Source organism: Palaemon carinicauda, chromosome 6 (genome assembly GCF_036898095.1).
Source record: "Palaemon carinicauda isolate YSFRI2023 chromosome 6, ASM3689809v2, whole genome shotgun sequence".
Taxonomy (NCBI): domain Eukaryota; kingdom Metazoa; phylum Arthropoda; class Malacostraca; order Decapoda; family Palaemonidae; genus Palaemon; species Palaemon carinicauda.
In genome coordinates, this window is record NC_090730.1 from 89,662,823 (window position 1) to 89,687,535 (window position 24,713).

The 24,713-nt window shown below is 46.2% G+C and overlaps 1 protein-coding gene and 1 pseudogene across 1 annotated transcript in view; both read right to left on the bottom strand.

Moving 5' to 3' along the window:
* The window catches only part of Prim2 (DNA primase subunit 2), a 294,414-nt gene extending 273,773 nt beyond the window's left edge, over positions 1 to 20,641 (bottom strand). Inside the window, exon 1 of the mRNA XM_068375288.1 lies at positions 20,498 to 20,641. The gene's annotated coding sequence lies outside the window, so the exon portion shown is untranslated. The remainder of the gene's footprint in view (positions 1 to 20,497) is intronic.
* LOC137643398 (5S ribosomal RNA) lies at positions 12,442 to 12,560 on the bottom strand (annotated as a pseudogene).
* Positions 20,642 to 24,713: the final 4,072 nt, after the last annotated feature.

Genomic DNA, 24,713 nt, shown 5'->3' on the forward strand with positions numbered 1-24,713 from the left:
GACGGTCTTTCATGGGCTTATGGCCAGGAAGGGCCTTTTCTTCTGCCGTGATATAGGTCCTCCTGGGCATTTTCTTCCAAAAGAGGCCTGTCTCATCGCAATTAAACACCTGTTGGGAAACGTAGTCCTCGGAGTCCACGAGACTTTTGAACTCTTTCACAAAAGACTCTGCTGCCTTCGTATCGGCGCTGGCCCCCTCGCCATGCCGAACAACACTATGGATACCCGTTCTCTTCTTGAATTTTTCAAACCAACCACGGCTTGCCTTAAAACTTTGTTTTTCTGCTGATGTGCCTGGCTCACTTCTCACCAAGTCCTCGTAAATGGTTCTTGCCTTCTCGCAAATCATGTTCTCATTTACTGAATCTCCTGCGAGCTGCTTTTCATTTAACCACACCATTAATAAATTTTCTACGTCATCAAGAATAGGTGGCCGTTGTTTTGACAACGACGATACACCTTTAGCTACTTTAGCGGCCTTTATTTCTTCTTTTTTCTTTAATATTGTGCATATCGTCGACTGCGAGCGATTGAAAAAACTAGCAATGTCTTTCACACGCATGCCTTGGTCATGCTTCTCGATGATCTCCTTCTTCATCTCGATCGTTATCATCAGCTTCTTCTTACTGCTTTCCTTCTTCGACATCTTAGGAGCCATTGTCTATCACAATAATACACAGTACAGTACTGTAATCACAAATGAATGAAAATAAAACAAATCACAAACCACGTGTAAAAATCACAAAGAAATCGTCCACGAATTCACTAAGTATGTATGCTATCGAGACGGCGGATACTGAGATAATGAACGAGTGAAGGGGGTAATAAAGGGGATTAGGGGGTGGTAGGTATGCGTGGGAGGAGTCACGTGACTCCATTGTGAGATGCTGTCGTTAAGTTATTTCCATGAAAAATGCGATCAGGAAGCGCGGCGTTAACACTTTTCCACAAAAAACGGCGCGTGGGAGGGAAATTTAAATTCGTTAACCGATACAATATTCGTTAACCGAGACGAATTTTTCAGAGAAAGTCACTTCGTTAACCGAAAAATTCGTAAGCGGAGTCGTTCGTAAACCGAGGTTCTACTGTATATATATATATATATATATATATATATATATATATATATATATATATATATATATATATATATATATATATATATATATATATATATATATCTAAAGTAGGAAGATGTGATGTAGTTCTAAGGGAAAAGTATGGGAAATATGTCTGGGTAATAAGCAAAGCTCTACCTCCAGTTTGTTTCTACATTATGATCAGAGATAAATGTAAACAAAACATTGGTTGCCATTTTTTATCGTGCTTTTTAGCATGTTTAGGAAATGCATGATATAAAATCACCTTTAATATTTGTGCCTGTTTTAGTTTAGGGTACTGTAGTACATGCATTAAGTGTTCTGTACATTAAAGGGTAGTTTGTTAACAGTACTACGTACAAGGGAAGGTTTTAAAAGTCTGAATATACATGTTGAATAAATAGGTAAATATGGTGTCACTACTTCGCGGATTTTCACCTATCGCGGCCGCGACTGGAACCTATCTACCGCGATAAACGAGGGTTCACTGTATGTGCAGGTTCTTCTCTTCGGCTAACCATCTTCCTCTTGCTGTGCTGTCGAGGAGATGAGCACCCCAACCCTCCTTGGATGCGTCCGTGAACAGGAGCATCTCCGGAGGGTCGGCTGCGAAGGGCATCCCCTTGAGGGTGTTCGATCTGTCGTGCCACCACTCTAGGACTTCCTTCGTCTCCGGCGACATCGGGACCACCTTGTGCAGGGAGTCTCTCTGGTTCCAGGTCTCCTTCAGGTTCCATTGTACTCCCCTGAGTTTGAGTCTCCGCTGTGGGATTAGCTTCTCTAACGACACGAGGTGGCCTATCAGTCCCTGCCAGTCCTTGGCTCTCCTGGGCTGGTCCGACAGGAAGGGCAGTAGGATCTAGTCCAAGTTGTCCAGTCTCTCCGCGGAAGGGAAGGCTCTCGCCAACCGGGAGTCCAGGACCATCCTGAGGTAGGTCATCCTGGTGGAGGGTATCAGTTGGGACTTCTCCAGGTTGATGATGATTCCCAGGACGTTGCAGAACCGCAGGAGCTTCGCACATTTTGCCGTCAGTACTTTCCCTGAGGCTGAAAGCAACAACCAGTCGTCCTGGTACCAAATCAGGCGGATACCCTGTTCATGTGCCCCCTCGTGAAGACCTGATGCGCTGTGGACAGACCGAAGCAGAGGGTCTTGAACTGCAACGTTTGGGTACCCCATTTTACCCTTAAGGTACTTCCTGCTGGAGAGGTGAACAGGGATCTGGAAGTATGCGTCCCTGAGGTCTATGGACATCATGAAGTCTTCCTCCCTCAAGGCCACTAGGACCGACTTTGGAGTGTCCATCTTGAAATCGGTCTTGCACACAAACCTGTTGAGGGCTGAGAGGTCTATGACTGGTCTCCAGCCCCCTGTCGCTTTCTCCACCAGGAAGAGTCTGCTGTAGAACCCTGGACCAGGGTTCTTGACTGGTTCTATTGCCCCTTTCGCCAGCATCGCAGAGACCTCTTCTAGTAGGGCCGTCCTTCTCAAGGGGTCTTTCAGTGCCAACCATTCTGCCTGCAGATCTGGTATCAGAGGTGCGGGGTCCGCCAGGAAGGGCAACCTGTACCCTTCTTTCAGAACTGTTACGGTCCACGGATCCGATCCGTGGTCTTGCCATGCTTGCCAAGAATGTTTGAGGCATCCCCCCACCTGAGACTTCGGCAGGAGTAGGGAGCCTCTCTTCCTATCTCCTTCGAGAGGCACGGCCTGAACAACCTCTTCTGGCGGCCGAATAGGAAGGCCTGAAGGCTGACTGCGCTGCCGGCGTTCCTCTACGGGAGGGCTGCGAAGGCTGCTGCCAGGACGTAGTAGGGGCGGCTCTCCTGGGATGGCTAGGTGAGGCGCGAGGAGGGAAAGAGACGTCGGAGGGTGTCCTTCTATGGGCAGGTCTTTTCGCTGGAGGGGGTCTGGGTTCTCCCGCGTCCTTTAGCTTCCTGACCCTCTCTACCGTCTCCTCCACCGCCTTCAGGGGGGAACACTGAATCGTCCCACAATGGCAGACTCCTCAGGGACCTCGCTTCTGTCAGGGAGCCTCCTACCGAGCTTGTTGAGCACAGTGTCCCTCTTCCGCAGTATCCAATTGGCGGCCTGCGCGATGGATTGGTAGGAGAGGAACTCCAGGGCCTTACCTCCCGAGCTAATTAGCTCCTTCAGCAAGGCCTGATTCTCCGGGATTGCGAGGTCGTGCAAGGATTGGAACCCCACCAGCGTGGAGGCCCACCAATCCAGCCACGATGACACGTGCACCAGGTCCTTGGCCAGCTCCTCCATCATGGACATTTCCGCAGGGGAGAAACAAACCAGGGCAGTGGTAGCCCTCTCCTCTGCCGCTCCTTGTCCCAGGATGACGACTGCTGTCTCCACTGTACAGGGACCCGCGCGGTGTCCTTCGGGAAGGTAGAACCGGCTCTGTGTCTTCAGGACCTGAAGAAGTTTGGAGGCGCTCTGGCTCTTGGGAGCTTCGGCATGGTTGGCCACGATCTTGTCAACGTGCGCCATACCCAGCCTAACATCCCTAGCCAAAGGGAGGGCTAGCAAGGGCCTCTGTTGCACAGGCGCATCCACCAGCCTGCTGAGGCTCGAGAGCCAGACTTCGTCAGTAGAGGGCTCAGGTTTGTCCAGCGTTTGTCCAGCCTGTGGTGACGCCTAATGAGGCCTATCACCCTCCTGTAGGCTGAAACTTCCGCTGCTGAACCTTCTACACCGTCCTCTACATTCTCCGTCGGGGGCTCCAGTGCTCGTAACGGAGGACCTCCGACGGGGAGAGCCGCACGGGGAGGAGGCATCTTCCTGGAGTGGTCCAGTCCCTACGTTTCAGGGAGTAGGACGGGCATCGCCGCAGGGACGGAGGCCTCCATCTTGGATTTTTCTCTTCTTCCAGCGGACAAAGGGTCTGCGGGCTTGCCCGTCGAGGGAAGGAGTCTCTCTCGTTCCGCACGATTCGTCGTGGATTTTGAGGCCGGGACGCGGCTGCCAGACCGAAGGGGCGACTCTCCCCGCTGGGTGGATGGAGTCAGAACCTTCGCGGACTTATGCCTGTCCCTTGGGGCATGAAGAGACAACTCCCTCCGTCGATCATACCTGCTGCCGGAGACAAATCCTACTAGTGAGCGGGACCTAGGGAGCCATCCAGAGGTGCTCGGGACTGCTGAAGCCCCCAGGAGTTGGCTACAGGCGATGGCGACCCGCACCCATTCTTCCTACGGCGAGTTGCTTCTCCTATACTTCCTCCTGGGGGATCTAGAGCGCCTACCCACGTGGCGGGATCTGGAACAGAAACGAGAGAGAGACCGTCTTCTGCGGGACCTATCTCGCCGTCTCCTATGGTCCCTCAGGGCTCAGTCTTCCGATGAGTAGGAATAGGCCTCGACCGAGGAGCCAGAAGACTGTAGGACCTCGCTGAAGGGCCTGAGTCGCGCCCCGTTGCTTGTAGGTCAACATGGTGTTCAGTCAGCGACGAAGGCTCCAGGAAGACAGACGGGAACATAGCTGAAGGCGCTGGAGGGGAGCGGGGGAGCTCCTCGCTGGGGAACCAGGTCTCAAACTCCTCTTCCATCCTCAGGGGAGATCTGAAGGGCGTCTTCGGAGGCGCCCACGCGAGGTGGTCTGACGGCAGCGAGTCTTCCTTCTCGGCGACACCCTCGGCTGCTGACGCACCTGAAAAACCTGCCCAAGAGGCGGGAGAAGAGGCTGCAGCAGTTTTACCCCAAATAGGATCGTCCGACGAGACGGGCCCTGCTTTCACCAGGGCGCCATCACCCGAACACACTCCCGTCCCTCCCTCAGGCCCACCACTTGCCTAGATCGAAGACACAATCCCACTGTCAGGTAAATCAGACTTCTGGGGAAGGGCCACAGGCCTCTTCCCCGCAACAGACTTACCTCGACCCCTACACTGGGTAGGAGAAGGCGGCAGAGAGAGACTGTCTGAAGAAACGCCGGGCGAAGTGAGAGGCAAAGAGACGCTCGGTTTCCTAGGTGAACGTCGAGGTCTTCTTCTTGGTGCCGTAGCGCACCCACTGCACCTCATTCCAGAACTCGCACTCTGGACACGTGGCTGTAGGGGAACACACACTGCCCCTACACGAAAAACACAAGGAGTGCGGGTCAACTTCAGGCTTTGAGAGGAAGGCGCCACACGATTTACCGGCCATAGGCCCGGGGCAATGACGGGGATGCTCCATAACGCACTAGTAAGACACCGCAAGACACAGGAACACAGAGGGAAAAGGATAAGGAAGAGCACAAAGGGACCATGTGAGACACAAAGGGGGTCGGGGACACAAAGGGTCGCACTGGGTAAGAGAGAGCGTCGGGATGTTATCCGCGACGCGACCAGACACTTACTGGAGATCGAGACCTGAGCAAGCATGCTCTCTGACCCCGGGTCGTCTCTGGGCGCATATCACTCCGCCAGAGATTACCCAGCATAGAAAACGGGAGTAGGGTAAACTACACAAAATTCTGGTCGGTTGGGAGGAGATCCCAGATACTACTAAGAAAGTAGTTCGAGGTAAGTACTCCATGTTGGAACAAATTATTTTTAAACATAAAACTTACCGGCTGGTTATATAACAATGGCTGATTGACACCCTTGGTAGCGGGTCAGAGACACCAATTTGATTGGAAATTCACTTAATAGTTACACATAACTAATATAAGAGGTTCGTACCTGATAAGGAAGCAGACTGCAATGGTTCTCTGCCTCATTCTGTCTGCTATCCTTAGAAGATCCAGCGGTCCACCCAGGGGGCTGAAGATCTCTAGGAGCTGTCAAACGGTGCCATAACCTATAACATGACAGGACCTCAACTAATACCCTTGTTCCGGGCGCTCTCAAGGAACAACATGACCACCTGACAAAATCAACAGATTGCGGAAGACTGTCGACCAATCTCCACATACAACCATAAAACAACAAAGTTCCAATAGAAAGAAAAGGGTACTAGGAATTAGGGGAACAGAGTGGTAGATCCTTCACCTACTACTGCATTCGCAGCAACAAATGGACCCAAAGTGTAGCAGTCCTCATAAAGAGTCACGTTTTAAGTAATGGGATGCAAATACAGACTTCTCCAAAGGTCGCATCCATTATGCTTTGCAGAGAACGAATTTGTTTAAAAGCTACTGAAGTAGCCACTGCTCTTACTTCATGTGCCTTCACCTTGAGCAGATCCGCCTCATCACACTGCAAATGAGCTTCTCTAATTAAAAGCCTTATATAAAAGAGGATAGAGCATTCTTCGACATAGGCTGCGAGGGCTTCTTGACTGCACACCAGAGCGCCTCCGAGCTGCCTCTCAAGATCTTTGTTCTGTCCGAATATATCCTTAAAGCTCTAACAAGACAGAGTACTTTTTCTATCTCATCGCCCACTATGTCATAGAGATTAGTAATTTCAAAAGACTTGGGCCATGGACAAAAAGGGAGTTCATTCTTGGCCAGAAAACCCTGCTACAAGGAACATATCGCTTTTCCGTTTCTGAATCCAATGTTCTTGCTGAAAGCATGGAGCTCACTGACTCTTTTAGCCGTCGCCAAGCTCACTAAGAAAAGGGTCTTCAAAGTCATATCTTTAAAAGTGGCTGAGTGCAGAGGTTCGAACCTGTCACTCATAAGGAATCAAGTACCACATCCAAATTCCAGGCAGGTGATACCTGATGACATCTCTTAGATGTTTCAAAAGACCTAAGTAGGTCTTGTAAATCTTTATTGTTGGAGAGATCCAGATTCCTATGTCTGAAAACAGTTGCCAGCATACTGTACTTCTATATCCTTTAATCGTCGGGACAGAGAAGTTACGCTTATTCTTAAGATCTAAAAAGAAATCAGCAATCTGTGTTATAGAGGTATTGGACGAAGAAACCGAGTTAGCCCTACACCATTCTCTGAATACCTCCCATTGGGACTGATACACCCTAATGATAGATGTTCTCCTTGCTCTTGCAATAGTCTTGGCTGCCTCCTTCGAAAAGCCTCTAGATCTTGCGAGTTTTTCGATAGTCTGAAGGCAGTCAGACATAGAGCTTGGAGGTTTTGCTGATTTCTTGCCGAATGGGGCTGTCTGAGAAGATCTGCTCTCAACGGAAGGCTTCTCGGCACGTCCACTATCCACTCCAGTACCTCTGTGAACCAGACCCTTGATGGCCAGAAAGGAGCAATTAGGGTCATCCTGGTCCCCTTGTGAGATACAAACTTTTGCACCACTTTGTATAGGATCTTGAAGGGTGGAAACGCGTACACATACATGTGTGTCCGATCTAACAGGAACGCGTCTATGTGAGCTGCCTCGAGATCCAGAACTGGAGAGCAATAAGTTCCCAGTCTCTTTGTTTTGGAGGTTGTAAAGAGATCTATGAGAGGACGACCACATAATCGCCACAGCTTCTTGCAAACATCCAGTTGCAGCGTCCATTCTGTGGACAGAACTTGATCCCTCCCGCTGAGCCTGTCCGCACTCACATTCTTGGCTCCTTGAATGAATCGAGTCAATAAAAGAATCCTCCCTCCTTTGCCCAAAGGAGTAGAGATCTCGCTAAATCGTACAGAGACTTCGAGTGAGTCCCCCCCTGCTTCGCTATGTACGCTAGGGCCATGGTGCTGTCCTCATTGACCTGAACCACCTTGTCTAGGACCAGATCCTCGAATCCTTTGAGGGCTAAGTGCACCGCTAAGAGCTCTTTCTGATTGATATGAAGAGCCCTCTGTTCCTTTGTCCAACGCCCTGAGAACTCTCTTTTTCCCAATGTTGCTCCCCACCCCGAATTTGAGGTGTCTGAAAACAACACGAGGTCTGGGTTCCTCTGCTCCAACGAGAGGCCCTCACTGAGTTTGTGAGCGTTGTTCCACCATCGAAGATGTGCTCTGATCGTACTTGCAACGGGAATACTCTCCTTGTCGAGACTGCCTCCCCTCTTCCAATGAGCATTGAGGTGAAATTGCAGTCTCCCCAGAGATACAAACTTCTCTTGAGACGAGAGGGTTCCCAGAAGACTCATCCATTCTCTTACTGAAGTGACTTTCTTCTCCATAAAGGCCTCCAGCCTTAGAAGTGCTGACTGAACTCTTGCAGGCGACAGAAAAGCTTGAAAATCCTGACTCCGAATCTCCATCCCCAAATAAAGGATCTTCTGGGATGGAGTCAGCTGTGACTTCTTTGAACTCACTAGGTGACTTCTTTGAACTCACTAGGAGTCCCAATTCTTTTGTCAAATCCAGAGTCAACTGAAGGTGCTTCAAACAGCGATCGACCGAGGGAGCTCTTATCAACCAATCATCCAAGTACAGTACAGGGAGGCTCTGATGCCTCTCGAGTGCAGCATGCTCGCCACATTCATCATTAGTTTCATGAAAATTAAAGGAGCTGTGCAGAGGCCGAAACATAGGGCTCGAAACTGGAAGACGTCCTTCCTGTATAAAAACCTCAGATACCGTCTGCAGCTTGGATGTATCAGAACATGAAAATAAGCGTCCTGGAGGTCCAACGATACCATCCAGTCGCCTTTCCTCACTGCTGCCAGCACAGTCTTCTGACTCTCCATGGTGAATTTCGAGTTCTGGATGTAGCGGTTGAGGGCGCTTACATCCAGAACCGGTCTCCATTCCCCAGAACTCTTGGGGACTAGGAACAAGCGGTTGTAAAACCCCGGAGACTCCAAGTCCCGCACCCTCTCTATCGCTCTCTTTTCGAGCAGAAGCGACACCTGAAGGTGTATGGCTTGCCTCTTCGGTTCTCTCTTGTACTTGGGCGAAAGATCCACAGGATCTGTGGCTAAAGGAGGTTTTGATATGAAACCTTCCTTTAGAAGACGTACGGACCAAGGGTCCGCTCCCTTCTTCTCCCAGGCCTGCCAGAAGTAGTTTAGCCTGGCTCCCACTGCTGCTTGAAGGGGAGAGCAGTCAGACCCTGCCTCGACTGGGCTTGGTTCCTCTTTTCTTTGACTTCCTTGCCTCCGGTTTGGAATTACTTCTCCCTGTAGGTTTGCCTCGAAAGGCCTGAGCAGAATGAGAATATGATCTCCCCTCCTTAGTTCTACAAGAAGAGAAAGACGTAGGCAAAACCTTACTGGCTGTTTAAGTAACCAAATCCTGAGTAGCCTTCTGAGTCAAATTCGCAGCCACTTCCTTAACTAAGTCCTGGGGAAAAAGAGCCGAAGACATGGGCGCAAAAAGCAACTCCGATCTCTGACACGGAGTGACCCCTCAAGAGAGAGAGGAAAACAAAGTAGCTCTCTTCTTTATAGTCCCTGCAGTAAACAAAGCAGCCAGCTCGTTAGAACCATCCCTAACTGCCCTGTCCATACAAGACAAAAGTTGGATAAGATTACTTGAGTCCGTGTCCTTAATTTCGGTTACTTTTCTGCTTAAGGCTCCCAGTGATCAGTCAAGCAAATTAAATACCTCAAAAACCCTGAACAATCCTTTCAAGAGATGGTCAAATTCCGACATTGACCACCACATTTTAGTCTTCCTCATGGCCAGGCGACGGGAAGAGTCCACCAGGTTTGAGAAGTCTCCCTGCCCAGACGCCGGAACTCTCAAACCCAAGACCTCCCCCGTCTCATACCAAACCTTCGACTTAGAAGCTAACTTGGCTGGTGGAAAAGCGAAGCATGTCTTGCCCAGAGCTTTTCTTGAATCCATCCATGCTCCCATTAATTTCAATGCTCTCTTAGAAGAGCGGGAAAGCACCATTTTTGTATAAAAGGATGTCTTCGCTGCTTTACCTAAGGTAAATTCAGAAGGGGGAGATCGCGGAGCAACTGGTGTAAAATTGTCTGGAAATGATTCCGAGAAGACTAACATGACAAATTCAGAGATAATTTGTATTTTTCCTAACCATACAAACCTTAGATATTTACATTGGGTTTACCTTTTAGCGTAGCTGAAATGGCGAGCCATTAGAATTTAACGAGGGTGTATTACCCCCGCGCTAGTTAGCAGGGGGTAGGGGAGTGGTAGCTAGCAACCCCTCCCCCCCTCACACACCGGTGAACTGCTTCACTTTCACTTAGAGGTAGGACTTGTCTTGGGGGACAGGTCTGGTGGGCAAATATATGTAAATAGCTAAGGTTTGTATGGTTAAGAAAAATACAAATTATCTCCGAATTTGTCATTTGTTCCGTAACCGAAATACAAACCACGCTATTTACATTGGGTGACTTACCCCTTAGGAAGGGTGGAAAGTACCCAGCCATACTGGCTTTGGCTTTACCCGGGAACTCAGAATCCGAGTGAGTCGCACTCGAGAAAAGGAGTCCCTGCACCTCACAAGTTCCTTGCTCCGCAAGGAACCGTGTGGCCTACATAAGCTTGTGTATGAAGGAAGAAGTGTGACCCGTCCAAGGCAGTTGACCTGGAGTTCCAGAAGGAACTCTGGGTTAGGACGTTCCCAATACCACCTCGTCAGGGTATGGGGGACGCGACAGTACTGACTCAATACTCGGAACACAAGGAAGCATGGTTTACCTGCAGAGGTTTGAGGTCAGCTATGCAGAGACCAGGATGCTGCTTCCCAGTAGAGGGGATGATGAAGAAAAGAGTAAGGGCCAGACATACTTCTTTCGTTCATGCAGACTAAAACCTGATAACAATGCCCTCAACCTTCTGCTACCTGTCCAAAAAGGAGCCTGAGGTTAGACCAGCTGTTGTGTAGCCACCACAGAGCGATAAAAACATATCGATACTCCTGTGGGTCACGTCCTGCAGGAAGCGGGCTGCGAAGGTCATTAGACGCTTCTAGACTCCAGCTTGTAGCACCTGCGTCACAGAGTAGTATTACTCGAAGGCGAGGGACGTTGCGATGTATCCGACATCGTGCTGTAGGGCGACGTGACAGGGGAGGGTCTGGATTCAGGTCGAGATGAATGTCCTTGAGTCCGAGCTGAAGAGGTATACTGGTGACTCTCCCCCGTGTCCTTCTTGTGCTCTCAACCTGGCTGCACGTGAGGACAAACTGCAGCTGTTCCCAAAGATAACCCCTCGATTCCTTTACTGGCAAGAAGGAGGTTTTGGGTCATCTGATACAGAATGGTGACTCGAAATCTTGAAGGAATTGGACCGAAGGGCCATACCCCAAGATTCTGAGTCAAGCCAACAACTCAGGAGCGAACCCCCATTCCTTAGAAAGGGCGGAGTCGTACGAGACCAAGAAGATTGCTTACACACTGGCCGCGGCCAGAGTGAGCAGGAGACCCAAGACGGAATACGATCAGAGGCCTGACGTAATGGGTCTTGAGAAGATCTCTTAAAGGTTTAAAAAGTCCGAACCATGCTCCATGTTGGAGGTCTCACTCCGACTGGGGGCAGGGACGTTCGCAGCTTCGCATGAGCGAGGAAAGGTCCAGCGGGAAGGAAAAAGTTTATTCCTTTCAGCCTGAAGGCCAGGTAAAGGCTGAGCGACAGGCTTCACTGCCGAGAGCAGAAAGGAGTTTCCTCCCGCCGCAAAGCAATAAGTTCGTTATTGCTGGAGAAGAGGCCTCAAGGGAAGAGGTATATCTCCCACGACACCAACCACAGAAGACTCTCCACTTCGCCTGGTAGACCCCTGCGGATGACTATCACAGATGACACGACCTCCGCCCCGCGACTGTAGCGGGTTGTCTTTTCTTGAGGAGGAGGCGTAGTGTCTTCAGGCGTGAAGCTGAAGCAATGCCCCGGCTCGTGAAAGATGTTGCAGTGTGGTTGTTTGAGTAGCCTGTGCCGTGGGAGAAGCTCTCCCGGGAGTTCCGTCAGGGGAAGCAAAGGGTCCGGAAACCGTTCTGCGTATAGTCCCAGTGGAGCTCTCGGGGCCATTGAAAGGTTGACAGACAACCTGGTCTTGTTGAGACCCATTCTCAACAGACAACAAAGGAGGGAAGACGCAGGCGTCGATGTTGTCCCACCATCACCGGAATGCATCTTGCCAAAGAGTCTTGGGGTCTGAGACTGGGGGAAAGAACAGCGGAAGCTTGAAGTTCCAAGCTGTCGCGATCCGGTCCCCCAGGCCAGGACTTGCTGGTTACTAAAGGCCGAAGACCCCCAGGTACACTCTATCTGCGAGGCTCTGCTCAGATAGTCGGAGAGAACATTCCTCTGCCAAGAATGAGCGAGCCGATAGTGGTATTGAGAGGATCTCAAATCATCTCAGTTAATCGTTGCTTTGAAACCACCGGAACTTGGGCCGCCCCACAGGGAACTTATCCTGAGGCGACCGGTCGGGACTTTAGACGGGTCAATGAGGAAAAGAGACCTAGGAAACGTTCCAAGGTAGGGCTGAAAGCTCTGCTTGACTGAGAACAGGTACTGCGACTCTCCTCAGCCTTGCCACAGTCAACTGAAGGGAAGGCTCGGAGGAGGAGGCAACAGCATCTGGCGTCCCCAGGCGGTCACCCATCCAAATACCGACCAGACCCGACGTTGCTTAACCTCGCTGGACGGACGAGAAGCGGGGTTTCCAACGTGGTAAGGCCGTTGACTCAATATCATGGCTAGATACTCCAGATGTTGAGGCAGAAGTAGAGAAGGCTCCTAGCAAATTACCATGATCCCTCACTCATGGTAAGGATCCGGAAGCTTGTCCCGGCGTTGAAGAAGGTCGAACCCGAGTCGACCAGACTTCCAAAAGGCGAAGGAGGCGGAAGCCTGCTCCTGAGCGGCCATGAGGAAAGCAGGGAGAGTTCTCTGGGAAAAAACCTGCGATGCCACGGCGGGATCGCCACACCGCATCTTAAGCAGGAACGCCTTTAGTCTAGGCTGAATTCCAAGAGCTTCCTGGAAGATGGATGGAATGGAAACTGAAAGTACCCGTCCTTCCGATCCAGGGCCTAAGGAGTCCTGCCGCCTCGTTACCAGTCTGATCGATTCTGCTGTTCCACGCTGGACGAAGTTTGTTCGACAAACTTGATCAGAGCTGAGAGGTCGACTACGGAATTCCAGTCTCAGATGCTTTCCTACGAGAAAGGATCGACTGAAGAAGCCGGGGGGTGAAGCCGTCGACGATCCTATGGAGGACCTACTCCTAAGGCATGGATCATTCTGCCCAAACGGGCAAAACTCTTGCCAACCCATGGCATAGAGGTTCAGTGACACTGAATTCGCTGACAGAGACGGCAGGCGCGATATCCTTGGCTGATCACGGAGATCGCGCAGGAATCGGCATCAGGAAGCTGTTATCCGGATGAGTAACCTTAGGCATCCTCCCAGCGTGAGACCTGCAAGGGGAGGTTGCCAATCCTAGAGTTCGTGAATTCTGCCGCTCCCTCTAGGATTAAGCCCCCCCCGGGAGAGCCTCCCATGCTACCTGTTCCTGACAGGAGGGGACTGCTATTGGACACCTTGTCATAGCTGCCGTAGCCGGTCCGATAACTTAGGCCGACGAGGCTGAAAGAAAGAGGTGCTTGAGTCCTGCAGGGTCTGGAAGAAAGCGCCTTGGAGGAGTAAAAACGGAAGTCGACTTCCTCCGCACAACCGCTGTCTATGTCTCTGTCCTTGGGTACAAACAAGCTCTTCCCAAGGATAGAAGGGTATCTGAGTTGTTGATATCCACGGATGAGACACCCGAGAGGAAGCCCTCGGTCATTGCGTCCAGATGGTCCAACATCGAGCTTGCCCGCAAGTTCGAAACTTGGCGACGAAACGCCAAGGTGCTTGAGCCCGAGAGGAGGAAAGTACCCATGATCTTCCTGGAGCTTCCTTGTACAAAACCTCGGGTCGCAACCGAGGAGGTAAAGGACCTGGTAAGCCCCTTTCACGAGATGGAGAAGAGGAAGGGGTAAACCAGTCACCCCTTGGCCGAAGGAGAAATCTCGAAGGGAAAGCTCCCTGGCAAAACCCTTCCAGGGAATGACAGGGAAGGGCTAACCCAGGTTCTGGAAAGAAGAATGTTGCTCAGACCACCCTGAAGATTCTTCCTGCTCTTGCATGTGCCATGCTCTGCGTTATGGGGCGCACAGGGCGCGTAACAAGAACCAACAGGAACAGCAGAGACAATCATCAGGAGAGCGCTGGCGAACAGGAGAGCGCTAGCGATCAGGAAAGGGCTGGCGAACAGGAGAGCGCTAGCGATAGAAAGCGCTGATGAGCAGGAGAGCGCCTGTGCGCTAACACTGAGCAGGATAGAACACTGCAGAAAGGCACACAGGGGAACCCTGACACGCAAGGGAAGAACCCCCGTGGGAGGCAACCCTTTGCCCCGAAGGGATCGTTGTCCGTCGGGAGACTGATGTCCGTCGGAAGACCGTTGTCTGTCCGTCGGAAGACTGAAGTCCGTCGGAAGACCGTTGTCCGTCGGGAGACTGAAGTCTGTCGGGAAGACCGTTGCCCGTCGGAAGACGAGGTCAGACTGCTGTCCAACTGCACCAGGGGCGGAAGATCAAGAAGGAGTTGTAGGGTGCATACGGAGATTCAAAAAGGCGCCTCTTAGCACCCTTAAAGGGAGATGGGAGGCCCTTATGACGTAGCGGACGGCAAGCCTTACGGCGAAGGCGGCCCACAGCAACAACAGCAGAAGAGTCCTCCGAAGAGGAGTCTCTATGAGTGTACTCTCTCGCGAACTAAAGAGAAACACTTCGTAGAAGAGACGGGTCAGCCAGCAACCTAAAAGGAGCAAACCTCCGAAGAGGGGCTCCTGCAGTTGCCCAGCCCCTTGAGCGTAACTGCAGGTGCGACCGCTCAGCACCAAGAGCATAGTCGCACGAAAAAAAGGCAAGAGAAGAACCCCCCAAAGGGGAAAAACTCAAGCCTGGACAGGAAAAACTTCCCTCGGAAGGAAAGTTACTCGCCCAAGGAGGCAAGCCTCCTGAGTGTTCTAAAATGAACTGGAGAGCTGTCAATCGTCACGGGAGTACTTCCAGGAGGAGACACGCCCCTGACTAAGATCTATAGGGGAGGCAGCAACAGCCGAATCCCCAGGATTCAACAAGACAGCTCACTCCGTTGTCACATTACAGAAACGAACTAGATCGGTAACTGTGAAAAATAAAACAAAAATCATTAGTTAACATTCATTCCCCCGGGAAGGCTCCGAAGAGGAATCCCAAGAGAAAGGAACACAAGATTTACACAACAGGCACGTGCCCCCACAACCACTTACACTCACGGAAGGAGAGCTGTAACCAACACAAAATTATAACAATTATAATTATGTACCTATGTAATTATGTAATTTAAAAATGAATGAACACTAAAGAAAGAACGAAAACCCCGAAAGGAATCGTTCTACAAAGCTGAAAAAACAACAAATACAATTAGATTCATAAACTAATTGAGACAAAACGTACGGCGTAGCAACCCCCCACACGGGAAGGAAGCTACAAAGGCGTAGTAAAAGTAACGTAGTAAAAGGGTGAACGACCTCAAGTGAGAGAGAGAGAGAGAGAAAGACGGAAGTCAAACTCGATCGCGACCCATGAAATTACACCATGGTGGCCTAACTGCCGAGGGCACCACGGAGATATCGTACACTACACACACAAGCACAAACTCTGAAAAGGAAACTTACTGATTTCTATACTCAAATATATACATAAACATGAAAAAATGTTTACATTTATATTGAGTAAAAGAAAAGTAAGTGATTAAGTAAAGACAAAACAAACAATGGCTGCCAAGCGAGGACAAAGACAGAGACGTCTGTCCATGTCCGAGCCAAAAGTGAAAGTGAAGCAGTTCACCGGTGTGTGAGGGGGGGAGGGGTAGCTAGCTACCACTCCCCCTAACCCCCTGCTAACTAGCGCGGGGGTAATACACCCTCGTTAAATTCTAATGGCTCGCCATTTCAGCTACGCTAAAAGGTAAACCCAATGTAAATAGCGTGGTTTGTATTTCGGTTACGGAACAAAATAGCTTTTTGAAGTCCACAGAATGTTGGGGTGGTCTCTTCTCTTCTCCCTCCGAGATATCCTCCAATTGTTCCTCGTGAGAGAGAACCTCATCCGTATCTTCTTCTAACAAATCAGTGATTGGAGCTGTGCTTTAATCCAAACATTGACCTTCCTGTGCAGGTGCATCAGTGGCGACATGGGCGCGCTTGCGTTGTTCCATATCCACATCCAATTGACAGCCACTCGCCTTGCGTTTGCTGTCACGATTGGCGCTGGCGCTGCCGCGTCCTGGCGCGCCACGCTCACGCGATGCTCGCACTGACGCTCCGCGGCGTCCTGGCACGCTACGCTCATGCGATGCTCGCGCTAACGCTCCACCCATTCATGACTCAACTGGCGTGGGTCGTCACGCTGACGCTTGGCGCCTGCCTGGTGCTGCCGCTGACGCTCAGCGCCTTCATCAATTAACCTCTGAGCTTCGTCACGCTGCTGCTCAGGCTCCGCTTGCTGCTGCCGCTGACGCTCCGCCTCGCGCCTGCTCCCATCCTGCCGCTTCGCGGTTCGTTCCGCCATTTGGCGAACGTCATCACGCTTGGACTGACGATCGGCTGAATGCTCTTTTAATAGCTGTTGTGAAACAGAGCTCTGCCAAGACAAATCTACCTCAACCTGCCACTGATCAGTGAAAACTGGGAGACCGCCTGTGCGATATCACGTCAGCCCCAGAGACAACAGGCCGCCTGTGCGACAACTGGTCTACCACCGAAGTCTGACGCCCAACCGCACTGCCAAAAGCCGGTCGATATGACTGCATCATCGACGAGAGCTGCTGTTCCATGTCCAACAACATAGACCACTTTGGATCACCTTGAGGAGATAATTGTGCAGCCTTTTCTATACGGAATTCGCCCTCTTCATCGCTCTCCAATCGTTCACCCCTTTCAGGAGAAGAGTACCAGTCCGAAGGGAGAGGCGGAGCATTAACCGTCACACCCGAACCAGATATTAACTCCACATCCGAATCAATTACTTTATCTCCATCGGAACCCACATTCGAGCGCTTCGCAGGCGAACACTCGTCAAGGGACCGAAAACTTTCAGGTGTCTCCCAATGACTACAGCCTGGCTGTTGCGGGAAGGAAACATGCCTCTGTTCCACTGACTGAACTTTCCTCTTAATCGGTCTAGAGGCTTTACGACACTTATCGTCACGTGACTCTTCATCTGAAGAAGGGGACAAAGCACTAATCTCACTTTTTACATGGTGAGGGTGAGCGACCTGAGCTACGGTAGCAGGATCACTCGAGGGAACGTCTACGCGTTTGATGAAGCCTCTCGTTCCCTTTCGCCCTTCGACATAACTTCTCCCCTTCCTGGAGCTTGACAGAGGTCTCAGGCTAGGCGAACGACAGGATCGTGCAGGCGCGCCCTCCACAACACTTAACACATTCGTCGAACTTTTAACGCTTGATTGATGACTAGTACGACCACCATTAAGTAAATTAATTTCTGACAATTTGTTTTTTGTCCGCCGCTAAAGATTCAACCCTCACATCGAGAGCTTGAATTGCGGACAACATCTCCCTCATTGTAGGTTCTTTAGGCTCTTGATCTACCACTACGGGGGAAGAAATAGGATTAATGACATCAGACCCAGATAAATAAAAAAAAACGGGAAGAACTACGTCTAATCCTATCTCTCTCTAATTTCTGAGTATAACGCGCATAAGCTACCCACTGACTTTCCGTTAACGAAGAACATTCTTCACACCGATCCCCATAAGCACACAATTTTCCCCTACATTTAACACAAATTGTGTGCGGATCAACAGAACCTTTAGGAAGGCGAGTCTGACAACCCTTACTACACTTCCTATATACAGGGGAGGGGTCGGCCATATTGAAAAGTGACGAGAGAAAATTAAACAATAACAAAGGTCAAAATAACTAAATAACCCCACAATAATAAAGATTTCAAGAAAATTTGAAAAGGAAATCACTAAAGCGAAAACCAAAAACAAAATGACAGAGTACATCAACATATAAACCGTCCAATTGAATGTAAATAGCGAGTGAATTTTCAATGTTCTAGCCAGTATGGCCGGCAGAGAAAATCTGAATAAGTTGGAGTAGTTCTACCTGTAGTCCACCAGGGCGCTAGTGTACACCTGGCATATCTGCGTTAGCCGCGAGTTTTGAATAGTTCTGTCGGAGCGTCAGGGACTTTAGCCATTCTTATATAACCAGCGGGTAAGTTTTGTGTTTAAAAAAAAGTCATTAATGTCTACCAATATTCGGCGAGGATGAAGAGCGGCAACGTCCGTTCATCATCCGAGCCGAAAGCAAAGTGAGCTCAATCACAGGTGTGAGGGGGGGACGGTAGCAAACTACCAACCCTTACCACCGCTAACTAGCGGTATAGGTAGTTAACCCTCGTTAAAAATTAACGGCTCGTCATTTCAGCTACGACGAAAGTAGTACCCCTATTAAATAGCGTTGTTTATATTCCAGTTACGGAACAAATCGAAATTACATTTGACCCACCTGAAAAAACAAGTCCCTCAACTTCATAACTCTCAAATTCCTCTTCAGAATGAGCTCTCGTTTGTTTGTTTGTACGTTAAAACCATAAATTATGTCCTTATTACATCATCGACTGTATTCTACGTTGCATCCATTTTTAAGGGAACTTTGTTTGAAAAGTTTCATTTAGATATTGAATCTGAGTATTTATTTGCGATGGAAATAAGTGTCATTTTCGAAGAAAACAGGTGTTTTTCTGTAGGAAAGGGCTGTTTTTGTAGTAGGAAAGCTTGGTAACTGGGGGGTCCCCCATTACCCATTATCGTAGGATATAGATGTATATTCATAACCGCGGGCTGACGTCATCGATGACGTAACCGCTAGCGCGGGAATCAACCGAAGTGAAAACAAACCAGAGCAATGGCTTACGATTACGTTAATTCTTTGGATGGAGCTGCTAAAACACATTACAATATAAAGTTAAATGCTTCAGGTGAGTAATAAGATATAAAATACAACTGTTCTAACTTCTAGCGACACTTGCAAGTTAAAAATGATGATAAACAATAATTATTTTGAACTGTTTACAGCACACAAGTGTGAGGTGTATTACTGCTGGCCTCATAAACCAATCGCCTTCTCTTGTCATTTCGCTCATACCTCTCAAATTGTCGTTTGGCTTTGGCATAGCTGTCTTTCTTAAAAGGCAGTATGCATGGAATGTAGTCTGGGTGTTCTTTCTCAGTCATGTTGGGTTTACCTGTATTTTGGCAATTTAATATAAATTCATAATGAACACCAATAGACATACTGTTGGAACACCAACCACCAGAATGTTAAATTTTATTATGTTAAATTTCATAAATACCTGAGGTAAAGTGTTCACTACAAATAACCCGACTCTTTAGTGGGGACCATTTGTGTCCATTTGGATTCATTTGCTGGCATGCTGCAAGCCACTTATCCCTCCTATCCGGGCTTCTGCTACGACTGGGGAACTTGTAAAAATGCAACATCTTTCCTTGCATCATATTGTGATTCTTGCAGTTGAAAATAACACATGATGATGGCATAATGGCGAATAATTTAGCTTTAACAGACGACCGTTCATGCAGCACCACGTTAAAGTGTGGTTTGTTTTCACTGCGCCACGTGCGGGAAGTCACGTGACTGCTCAGTTACCCGGATGGCCCGCGGTTATCAATATATTTCTGAAACTATTCATTTGCGACGGAAACGAGTGTCATTTTCGAAGAGCGTAATTTTTTCTATAAGAAAAAGTAGTTTTATTCCTAGGTTACATTGCCCTGTAATACACTAAAATAATACCAAAAGCTTTCCCCACCCGTAACTATAATAACCCCAACGGAGCCTTTGTATATCAACAGCCAGTTCCTCACGTGTGGATTAAAAATAGACATCAACTAACCTAAACTTTCCCCCCTAACCTAACCTACAAGTCTTGTCCTTACCTACTTACCTGACCATGGGGCTAACATCCCCTAGAGACCACACTTACACTGCCATATTCTAAGTTAGCCATAATCAAACATACAGGTGGTCACTATCATACATACACCCTAAACCTATTAATGTTTCTTTCATTCATATTCACCAATTAAGTTGGCCAAGGCACCAGCCACCCATTGAGACACTACCGCTAGAGTTATTGGGTCTTGTGACTATCCAGACACTCCAAAATCAAACCATTGTTCTCTATTCTTGGGTAGTGCCATAGAATCTGTACCAAGGTCTTTCACTGTCTTGGGGTAGAGTTCTCTTGCTTGAGAGTACACTCGAGCGCACTATTCTATCTTATTTCTCTTCCTCCTATTTTGTTAGTTTTTATAGCTATATATTTTAATATTACTGTTCTTAAATGTTTTATTTTTATAATAATAATAATAATAATAATAATAATAATAATAATAATAATTTCAGAGTGATTCAGGAATGAGTTATGAAAGCTAAGCATTCAAAAATAGTCTTTACCTAGTTTTCGCTCTACTGGGAAAGAAATTATTTTATAATTAGCACACATTAATACATTACATAACAGTTTAACTAACCTTAAATTGGGGATACGATTTCGCCCAGAATCAGACTAGTTGACAAATTTGCAGTAGGAGATCTGGATTGTTGTACCTTGTCAAAAAAATTGACGGACACAAACGTTACCCGCCAAATACTCAAGCGAAATCAGATCAAATTCACGTTGAGATTTTGCCTTTGCAACGGCACCTCCGTGTCTTTCAGTGTTGTGTGTTCCTTATTTTCACTTGTTTTTCCCCTTTTCATCAACATTTGTTGTAGTACACTTTTCCAACTGTTTGTGCACTATCTTCTTCGTATGGTTGTTGGAGTTCAATTACTTTTCTGCTTATATCACTATACTGTGGACAATATAACATGAAGCGGTTAGCATTTTCTTCTACATCACATAATACACAGTTTATATTTTCCGTCTGTCTTTTATATATATATATATATATATATATATATATATATATATATATATATATATATATATATATATATATTCAAGCCCAATGTCTTTGCCCTAGCAAAGACGAAAATGAGTTCTCATATAGATCCTCCTCCTTGATTTTACATTTCCAGTTTTTATACAGAATTAGACTCTCCTTGCACTCCATTTCACTCTTCCGTTTGCTTGTGTCCCACTCTCTTGTTTTCTTCTTATGTCCTCTTTCGAACGTCTCTTGACTTCTCTCATCGCCATCCCACATTCTTCAGCATACTTCTTCACATGCATTCACCACTTCCTCTCTTTTTCTTCCATATCATTGACTATTGCTGTTAGTATGTCCTTCTCCCTTATAAATGCTATTAAGGTACCTCAGCTTTCCATCCACTACCTTTGTTTTCATAGCAGATGCTCCTACATCCCCTCTACTGCAATTGCTGTTTTCTTTTCAACCCCTAATATCCTTCTATACACTCCATTCTCTATTCTCTGCAACTTTTCTGTTTCAGTTTCCTTCAAGTTCATTACATATTTTGTTCCATATAATATAGAAGGTAGCGCTACACTTTTCCAAGTTCAAGATCAGGATCGAGGCATAACCATATAGAGCGGGGCCTCTAGTTTCCTTGCTAAGTACTTTAGATTTGATTTGTTTATCTTTATTTTATATCATTTTGTCTTCTCCACATCAGATATAAAACTTCTTTCGCTATTTCTTTCACTAGAGAAATATTATCATACTATTTTATTTAAATTTTCTTTGTAAGGTTGTTGTAGGTCAATTAATTCATTTTCTTTATTTACTAAAATTAGTGAGGACCAAATACGAAGCCCTTACATTCCAGATATTGACGACATAAAATTTCACCAATATTTATATCTGGATTTGGAACTGTGGCAAGGTTTTTTTTTTTTCAATAATTTTGAAAAATGTGTCAATCATGCACAATACTTATATTAACGAAATTGTCAATGGCAACATATTATCTATGAAACTATCACGTGATATAAGCAGATGCAGTTGCAGTGAACTATTTGAAGTTCATCTTGGAACGGCTTCCCAATTTGGTAAATAGGAATGTGATTGACTGTTTATCTTTTTTATTTTTTTTTTTTAATTTGATGTTCTACGTTATTTCCAAGAAAATGCTAGATAACACCGTAAACTTTGTAGAGTAATGAATAAATGTATTTTACTAAGCCTAAAAGTTCGGAGAATTTTAAGAAATACATTAGTTATCAGTTATTAATTACTAGGAGATCGTGTAATATAAGTCAACGGTAGTCCTTATAGCACTGGGGAAAGGCTTCAGTATTGTTGATTAATCATGGTAAGTTTAAAAAGGAGTCTTACTTTGCTTGGTGATAAATGTACATAAAAGTCTCAATAATCCTGAAAAAAAAATCAAATTGAATGATCTACATTACTGAAAACTGAGATATTTCAATAAATCTTAGGACGGGCCATTTAAAAATTGTATACTTAGCCATCTTGAAAATATGGATTAAGATGTTTCTGCATTGCAACAAAACATGTTGTAGTCACATGTGCCTTTTAAAACATATTTGCGAGAGACGTTGGACTTTAATGTGACAAGTTGAGACAACATTATCTGAGACAAATCTATTGACATGACTAAAACGTTGTTATCTACCGACATACATTTTTTTTCATTCCTTTTAGCCATAATTCTTTTTGTCACAGTTAAGCCCACTAAATGTTTGGTTCCACTCAAATTTCTTCTCAACTATTATAGTTGCAACCTCTACTTCTACTGTAGCTTTGGTGGTGTGGTATGCAGGCCGGTGTCTCCAATTGTAATAAAAGACTGTTCGTTGTAGAATCGAGTCTTCATTCTCCCCAGACATTGATTATATGTTGTACCAAAAAAGGTTTTAAGTTTAGGTAACGTTCTGGCATTACATTTTTTGAGGGGCTCCGTGCGTGGAATTTAATGTAATTGTACTTTATTTGCTGGTAATTGTCTGAGGTCACTGACCACGTGTTTGGACCTCACAGTAGCCTACTGCATAGGTTATTTACCATAGGATTTTAATTTTACTTATTCCGTTTGAAGGTTAATCCCAACGTGTTCATTCATTCTATCATTTTCAATGTTTTGTGTTGTGAATTGTAGTTAACACGTCATTTAGTAATTTTGCCATTTGAAGTCATTACTCTTTTCTATATTTATTTCCAACCTACATTTTTACCAGTTTCTGCTAATAGTTAGATGTTGCGCTTCGCATTATCTATATCCATTGCAATCACCAAGGCATCATCTGCAAAAAAAATAATGATTCTATCGCTGTTAATTGATTTCTAAAATAAGTTCCTTCCTCTTTTATTTTCTTCTTGACAATATTCGTGATTAGTTTAGAAGGTGAAGTTGATCCTGTGCAACCTTGTTTTATTCCACTCGTAACCTCCGTTTCTTGTTCTATACCTTCTAAGCCAGTGCCTGTAATATCTCTGATAAATATTTGCAATTGCACTTATGATTTTGGTGTTGATTTTATATTCTTTTAAAACTTTTATTGATATCTCCCTTTTAACGGAGTCAAACGCTTTACTAAAGTCTGAGACAGTTAGTATATTATTATTATTATTATTATTATTATTATTATTATTATTATTATTACTTGCTAGGCTACAACCCTAATTGGAAAAGCAGGATGCTATAAGCCCAGGGGCTCCAACAGGGAAAATAGCCCAGTGAGAAAAGGAAACAAGGCAAAATAAAATATTCTAAGAACAGTAACAACATTGAAATAAATATTTCCTATATAATATAAAAAACTAACAAAACAAGAGGAAGAGAAATAAGATAGAATAGTAGGCCCGAGTGTACCCTCAAGCAAGAGAACTCTGACCCAAGACAGTGGAAGGCCATGGTACAGAGGCTAAAGAACAATGGTTTGATTTTGGAGTGTCCTTCTCCTAGAAGAGTTGCTTACCATAGCTAAAGAGTCTCTTCTACCCTTACCAAGAGGAAAGTGGACAGTGAAGTAGTTAACCCCTTGAGAGAAAAATAATTGTTTGATGATCTTTGTATTGTCAGGTGTATGAGGAATGAGGAGAATATGTAAAGAATAGGCCAGACTATTCTGTGTATGTGTAGGCGAAAGGAAAATGAACCGTAACCAGTGAGAATGATCCAATGTACAGTAGCTCATTGCTTCTTGTTTCTATGGGTATCTTTAACACAGTATAGTAGGGTAAGGCAATTTTGGACAGAGGCAATTTTGGACAAGTAGGGCAAAAATTGGACAGTTGCAATATCTCTAAAACTATCTATAATTTTCAAAAACTATAATGCTGTTAAAAATTTCCCAACCTTCTACTTTACAAATATTAGTATGTTTGGTTTTGAAAAAGTATTAAATACCACTGAAAAAATTTTGAATATGGGTGTCCAATAATTGCCTCACCTTCATTTTAGGGCTTCTCAAAAATAATACTAGAAATTATTATTTCTAAAAAAAAGATTAGTAGATGATACTAAAGGAAGGTTTAAAATAAAAAAATTGATGAAAAAATCTGGAATATCTAGTGTCCAATTTTGCCCCACCTCGAAAAATGGTGAGGTAGTTTTGGACACTTGAATGAAAAAACAATAATTCATAATAAGTTATTAAGTAATAGATTTTGTATTTTTCTTATCTTTTATATTATTCTTATATGTATTTATATATTTCATTGATAATTTTAACCAAAAATATAGGTAAATGATAGTTATTTGAAAATATTTTTAACCATTTACTTCAAGGGAAAAAGTTGATTTATAAAAAACGGAAAA